At 33.9% G+C, this 8,194-nt stretch overlaps 1 long non-coding RNA gene across 1 annotated transcript; it reads right to left on the bottom strand.

Annotated features, from left to right (window-relative positions):
* Positions 1-775: 775 nt before the first annotated feature.
* On the bottom strand, positions 776-7,170 carry LOC127852931 (uncharacterized). Its single transcript, XR_008036370.1, has 2 exons — positions 5,839-7,170; positions 776-5,172 (listed from the first exon to the last, which is right to left on the bottom strand). It is a non-coding gene; the product is annotated as an uncharacterized LOC127852931 (long non-coding RNA).
* Positions 7,171-8,194: the final 1,024 nt, after the last annotated feature.

Below are 8,194 nucleotides of genomic sequence, written 5' to 3'. Positions count from 1 at the left end.
TGTATTGTCCTCGGTGGTAATGAAAAGGTCATAGACCGGACGGACTCGTATGACTTGAAGGAAAGAACAAACACAATATTGTTGATTGAAAACGGGCATTTATTATAAAATGCCATAAAAAAGATAAAAATAGAACAGATTCTTTCCAGAAAGGCATAATGGGTGGTAAAAACACAGAACAGATTCTTTCCAGAAAGGCATAATGGGTGGTAAAAAATGCCATAAAAAAGATAAAAATAGAACAGATTCTTTCCAGAAAGGCATAATGGGTGGTAAAAACACGCCACGCGTATATACACATACAAAAACATGAATTTGAATGTGATGACGGCGGGAAAAACACGCCCAAAATAAGTATAAAAGAAAAATATTTGATGCGTATAACAGTAAAATAAGAAACAAATGTGTTTTACACACAGGTAAAAACATACATAGTACGGGAGTCAAAACCTTATGGCGGAGAAGGGGTGGAGGTGGGTTGTTAATTTCGACCATATTGGATTCCTCGTTAGTCTAAAAGGATACAAAGGGCCACAATGGCCAACACTGAATTTGATTGGTCAAAAGAGCCCATGTGACCCCACCCTGAGGTTATACACAAGTAATTAAATATAAGGCTTGAACCAATATAATGTTCAACAATTAAGAAATCGTACAATGACATAAAATCTTTTATGTGTGCATAAAATATTATTTATGTATTGTCCTCGGTGGTAATGAAAAGGTCATAGACCGGACGGACTCGTATGACTTGAAGGAAAGAACAAACACAATATTGTTGATTGAAAACGGGCATTTATTATAAAATGCCATAAAAAAGATAAAAATAGAACAGATTCTTTCCAGAAAGGCATAATGGGTGGTAAAAACACGCCACAAAGGGGACCGGAACGGGAACCCCGCCGCCCATGAAGTACGGGAGAGGACCGCAATTCGAAAAGGGGGTAGTTGCCCCTGAATGAATATAAACGTAGCCTTACGATTAAGGTCAGATATGTGAAAATTAAGGACAAATAAGCATTATAAGCTAGGCTTAAATCATCCATCTGCTAATTAATTACAAATTATAAAACCTAGTGAAGTAAATTAATTGAAAACAATAGGATTGGTGTTCAACGATCACTAGAATAAGCATAACTTAATTATATGTGTATGCTCCATAAGAAAAACACTGCCAGAAAAAAGCAGTGTTAATAAGAACTGCTTAACCTTATTGTCAACAAAATTGACTTAGACCTATATGTAAATAATTGGAGCTGCGACCTTAACCAGTCAGACATAAAACAACCAATATTTGTATACAGTAAAAGCGCTAGTAAAACTGGTGAAAGACTACCTGCAGCCTTTAACTGTCAGGGAAACGTAACTTTTACAGCAAAACAACAAAAGTAAAGTAAGAAGATGCCCACTTAAAGGAGTAAGCAATCATGAAGAAAAAACAAAAACATGTATCTGCGGCCTTAAACTGTCATACAACATAGGGGATATATCCAACAAATAATGGCTTTAATAAACAGCCTTGTTAAAAGGTGAAACGTTTGCTTGCAGCCTAAAACTGTCAGGTAAACATAAATTGTACGGCAAAGCAACACACCATAAAATAAGACAACGTACCGGTAAAAGAGTAGGCAATCAATAATATAGTATAATCCCCGATCCGAGCACTAAACCGCCAGACAACATAGGAGATATAAGCAACAGATACTTGCCTTAAACAGCAGCCTTATTAATAAATGAAAAATTACCTGCAGCCTTAAACTGTCAGGTTAACATAAATTGTAAAGCAAAGCAACGAAAATAAATATAAAAAAGATGTAACGGTAAAAAGTAGGCAATAATATAGGAAAACAATGGATCTGTGGCCCTAAACCATCATGCATAGGAGATATATACAACAGATATGGCCCTAATTACAGGCCTTTGTTATAGGTGAAAAATTACCTGTATCGATAAGAAAGTAAACAATAATATGTTATACAATGGAGCTGCGGCCTTAAACCAACAAGATGACCAAACAGATGTATACAACAGATTTTGGAATTAAGACTAAGTACAGGTACCTGTTAAGAGGTGAAAATGAATGTGCAGCTTTAAACTATAAGATTAACCTTAAATGTTCAAGAACCTGACGAAGCAAAATATTAAAATGTAGTGGTTAAGTAGTATGATATCATGAACCCAGTGTAAAACAATGTAGGGGCTGCCCTTAACCATCAGACAACATATGAAAAGTATTTAACACATATTGGCTTGAATAAAGGGTATTGGTAAAATTTTAAATACAATCTGCACCCTTTACCTATCAGGTAAACATAGATTGTACAGCAGAACAACAAAAGTAAAAATATGTACCCATACAGGAGTAAGCAATCATATAGTAAAACAATGGAACTGCATTCTTAAACTATCAGACAATGAGATAAAAAAGACAAACATTGCCTTGATAACAGACCTTGGTAATAGGTAAAAGGTTACCTGCGGGGTTAAACTGTTGGTTAAACATAAACAGTCAAGCAACACAACAAAAGCAAATTAATAATTGTAACACATAAACAGGGAAAGCAATAATGTACTGTGTAGTACAACTATGGAGCTGTGGTTTGGAACCGACAGACAACCAGCATTGGCATGAAGTACATGTACCAGTAAATGAGTAAAAGACCATTAGAACAATAAACTGTCAGTTAACATATATACATAATATGAAAAACCTTGACAAAAGTAAGATTCGGAATGTACTTGAAAAAGAGCGACCAATCAAAATTTAATAAACAATTGGGCTGCAGATGTAAACTGGCAGACAGTTAAAGAGACATATACAACAAATACCAATAATCCAGAGGAATATCTGTGGGAATAACCATATGGAACAGCTCGGGTAACAAGCCCGTGATTTAAAACGTGAAAGAACTGGGCTAACGATTATCGCTTATGAGTAAGCAAAGTAAAAAGGGTAATGGATTATGATGGAAAATATATATGTAATGGCTTTCGAGGACAAAACCTAGGAAACGTATTGATCTTATTTGGTGTGACTTAGTGGAGCATGATTATTTACATAGGGATGTGGCAGATCCCTGTGGGGCGACATTCCCTTTAACTCAGAGATATGAAAAACTAATATGCCCAACAGTAGCTTCAAAATCTTAGACCCAGAAGCATCTTTTGGGAGCTGAAGATTATCGGGCAGAAGGCAATTTTATTCGTATAATACGCCAACACACAGGTTTATAATGGGAAAGATGTGTTGACACTAGAACTGTTAGAATAACTACCCGTTAAGATTGGCATATACGGTAAAATTGGCACATACCAATAAGAAAAACAGGGAAAATAAGTTAAAAACTTTGGTCATAAGAAATAGAAATAAGTTTAGTTAGAGGGGTAGTGTAAACCCCAACGATGCCTGACTGGGCAGAAATTAAAAGATAAATATATGCATGGCATGTCCAGATATCTGAATCGGCAGAACATGTAAGTACATTCATGACCTGATCTGGTACCCAACTTAGGTAAAATAGCTCCTTCGAAGACAACTATAGTATCAATATCAGCCTAGACTGAATAACTTAAATCCTGCAGAATATTGAAAAATATAAGCATGGACTGAACTGAAGAACTAAAATCATGCATAAATTTAGTTCCTTTGTAGAGAACTATAACCTCAATATCGTCCTGAACGGAATAACTAAAATCAGGAAGAATACTGAAAAATATAAGCAAAGGTTGCATAAAACATAGTTCCTTCGTAGAGAACTATAACCTCAATATCATCCTGAACGGAATAACTAAAATCAGGAAGAATACTGAAAAATATAAGCAAGGGTTGCATAAAACATAGTTCCTTCGTAGAGAACCATAACATCAATATCAGCCTGAATGGAATACTGAAAATCAGTTTGAATATAGAAAAATATATGCACAGCCTGAATAAATATAGTTCCTTCGTAGAGAACTAAAATCTCAATATCGGCCTGAACGGTCCAACTAAAATCAGGCTGAATATTGTAAAATATAATAAGCAAAGCCTGCATAAACATAGTTCCTTCGTAGAGAACTAAGATATCAATATCGGCCTGAACAGTCCAACTAAAATCAGGCTGAATATTGGAAAATAATAATAAGCAAGGCCTGCATAAACATAGTTCTGCGTAGAGAACTAAAATATCAATATCGGCCTGAATGGTCCAACTAAACTCAGGCTGAATATTGGAAAATAATAATAAGCAAGGCCTGCATAAAAATAGTTCTGCGTAGAGAACTATAACATCCATATCAGCCTGAACGGTATAACTAAAATCAGGCTGAATAATGGAAAATATAAAAGCAAGGCCGGCATAAACATAGTTCTGCGTAGAGAACTATAATATTGTTCTGCGTAGAGAACTATAATAACAATATCAGCCTGAACGGTATAAGCAAAATCAGGCCAAATATTGAAAAATAAATAAGCAAGGCCTGCATAAACATAGTTCTGCGTAGAGAACTATAATAACAATATCAGCCTGAACGGTATAAGCAAAATCAGGCCAAATATTGAAAAATGAATAAGCAAGGCCTTCATAAACATAGTTCCTGCGTAGAGAACTATAACAACAATATCAGCCTGAACGGTATAAGCAAAATCAGGCCGAATATTGAAAAATATAATCAAGGCCTGCAAAAAAATAGTTCCTTCGTAGAGAACTATAAAATCAATATCAGTCTAAACTGAAAAAATTTTAATCAGGCAAATACATACTTACTTCGGAGAGAACTAAACCATTAGTATCAGCCTGAGCTGATAACTATAATCGGACATAACATTAAAAATGTATAAGTATGACATATAAAACTAAAAAACTGAAGATCACTAGATAAAACACAATGTTCTGAAGAGTGAAGTCTTCCTGTTTCTAGCCGTAATTGTTCGTTCTGGTCCTTCGTGGTTTAATGTAGTGTTCGATAGGAAGGGCTGAAAACGTGCCTTATCGTCCCATTGTAGTACTTGTACAGGAAGTGCCAGCCAGCGGACAGGTCCTCTGTATTGGGGTGTTGAGAGGTAGGCAGGTTAATGTAGTGTTCAAAGGAAGGGCTGGGAACGTGCCTTATCGCCCCTTTGTAGTACTTGTACAGGAAGTGCCAGCCAGCGGACAGGTCCTTTGTATTGCGGTGTTGAGAGGTAGGCATGGCCTGAAATGATAACTAACAGCGTGCATATATTATAAAACCAGCAGCATACCGAACAGATGATTAAAATGATTTAAACTTGGTATAATCTTGAAAATATAATGACAGATAACAAAAATTACATTAATATAGCTAAAGAGATTATAAATAATTGTCTCCAAAATCCTATTGTAAAATATACTGTGAGTCGAAAACATAATCAAATGTTAAGAAGAGCCGCTTTTTTATAACTCATACAGTATATAACCCACGAGTTCAAGATTGTGAATATGAATCACATTGTTCATGACTTAAGTACATAAAGACACATACCGGTAAATGATAGTATATTAAATAGCGAGCATGGCTTTTAGTGACAATAACACTAGAGTGTGTTTTAGATAGATACAAATACATATGTCTTGCTTATAATGAGCACATACACAAATACTTGAAACCTGAAACTTGCTTATTTGATGAAACACCTATGTATATAATTATATAAATCAAAATGTGTTTACAAAACATATACCTGTACATAAAATTGATATAAAAAAATTAAAATTGATAGATATTACACTTATGAAGCATTAATGAAAGTATAATAATGGAAAATAGTTTGATAAATAAAAATGTAGAAAGAAACTTCAGCAAGGTTTTGGCATCATAAAGACACGCTTTTTCATTAACTGAAGGATACGTGAAAGGATATTTCTGTTCTCTGGCTCGGGCTGGGGGATTCTGCAGCTACCGGTCACCTTTACGGACACTCCTTGGGTATAACCTTATGTGAACTATTGTGACTACAAGGCACAAATAGACTGACCAGATGTGACTACAAGACAAAACTTGAAGGTTAAAATTACATTGTGACTATAAGACACACCACACCACATACAAATAAGATATATATATATATATATATATATATATATATATATATATATATATATATATATATATATATATATATATATATATATGAATATGAAGCTTTTAAGAATATTAAAATTACTTATAGTTTTTAGTAGTTACAGACTTAACAAGGATATGTTAATGAAAATATAACGACCAAATAATTGCCATAATGAAAACATGAACAACAATAGCACAACAAAACACATCACAAGAATTTTAAAATACACAAGTTGACCATATAAATGAGGTATGGTAATATAGACTAAAATGAAAGGGTGTTTCATTGTTTATTTCATAAAAACGTGAAGACATCTGTTAATGTGACAGTGGGAAACCCAGCTAAACTGACAATACAAATGTGTCGTAAATATTCATAAAGTATAAGCCCAGGCTGAACTTTAAATTAAATAAGACAATAATAAATATACAAGATATATAGAGCTGACCCGAGTTGATCATCATTCTTAAAAAGGCAGAAAAAATAATAATTTAAACAGCCAGAACTTAAAGTCAGGCACAAATGTTAACACGATATTTGAATACTTATCTGAACTGAATCAGTATGACTGATACAGGGCAGCGACAACTGTGTAGCTGATCAGCATAAAAAAAGTGACTGGCGATATGCGCTAATTACGCTGTGGGCGCCGCCATCTTGGAAACCTTTCACGGTAGACTGCGTATACGTCGCAAAGTTTTCTGCACACGGCACTGATAGTGATAAGCATGTGTACTCGTTCAACTGCCCTTTAAACTTAGTATCACACGGGATAACACCATTGGTGTAAGTCTTCGTACAACGAGAGATAATCCTTCACATAAACGGAATGAAACGGCATCATATCCTATTAAAATTAATCCTTGGAAGTATCGCCTAAGAGCGTAATTGTTAATTTCGACCATATTGGATTCCTCGTTAGTCTAAAAGGATACAAAGGGCCACAATGGCCAACACTGAATTTGATTGGTCAAAAGAGCCCATGTGACCCCACCCTGAGGTTATACACAAGTAATTAAATATAAGGCTTGAACCAATATAATGTTCAACAATTAAGAAATCGTACAATGACATAAAATCTTTTATGTGTGCATAAAATATTATATATCTACAGCGACAACATATATATAAAGAGAACAATTACTCTGAGTTTGTGTTACTTTAAGAACAATTTCAGTACATTTTAAAACGGCAAGCACTCATTTGAAAATTGCAATCGAGGGCAATATGATTAATATAATAATATATATAAAAAAACACACAAAACAGAAAAAATACAATATACCACTTAGAAATTAAAACAGTAATGTCAATTATACAATTATGCGAGAGGATCAAAGATTTTAATATGTTGCTCACTTGAGACCTCAAGGAACATAACTTTTGTGTGCAGCTAGAGTTAACGAAATTTCCCAATACACTCTACGGAAAACATGCCACCAGAAGTTTGCAAATATTTCAGGTCTTAATGTAAACTTATGATAAAATATTTGTAAGGATTGGCAAGCGCTAATATAGTTCTTACACCATTAAAACAAAATGTAAATTAAATTGGATGCAATACAGCTTTAAGATACTCGGAATAAATTTCCATGTTGACCTGTCAAAAAGGGTCTAAATACATTACGATGAGAACATCGCTTAAATTGGAAATATTCTGACCGATTGGAGAAGAAGGAGTCTAACACAAATAGGAAAGATTGTTTTATTGAAAACACTTTTTGTGTCATTATTCAGTCCCTTGTTCATTTCATTGCCAAATCAATCCAATACCATTTAAAATTCTTATATTCTGTGTTGTATTTGGGACGGGCATAGTAAAATAAAGTTTTCAAAACTAGTAAAGGAATATAGTGATGGGTGTTTCAAAATGATTAACGTTGATGCATTCACTCCTACATTGAAACTTACATGGATACCAAACAATTATTAGGGCAAATTGGAAAGTTATCAGAACAATTAATTTTGGTACGTATATAAAATGTTAAATTTTAGCTATCATTCTGCTCTAAATATATCGGACAGAATTTCAAACACTTTTTTGGTAGATGTTTTAAAAAACCTCTATCTTTATTTTGTTTAATGATAAGTAAACACTGAAAGTTAATTTATTATTCACTTTTTTAGCAT

This window comes from Dreissena polymorpha, chromosome 12 (genome assembly GCF_020536995.1).
Source record: "Dreissena polymorpha isolate Duluth1 chromosome 12, UMN_Dpol_1.0, whole genome shotgun sequence".
NCBI classification, from domain to species: Eukaryota; Metazoa; Mollusca; class Bivalvia; order Myida; family Dreissenidae; genus Dreissena; species Dreissena polymorpha.
Note: the sequence above shows the minus strand (reverse complement) of the source record. Positions and strands in the feature narration are given on the sequence as shown.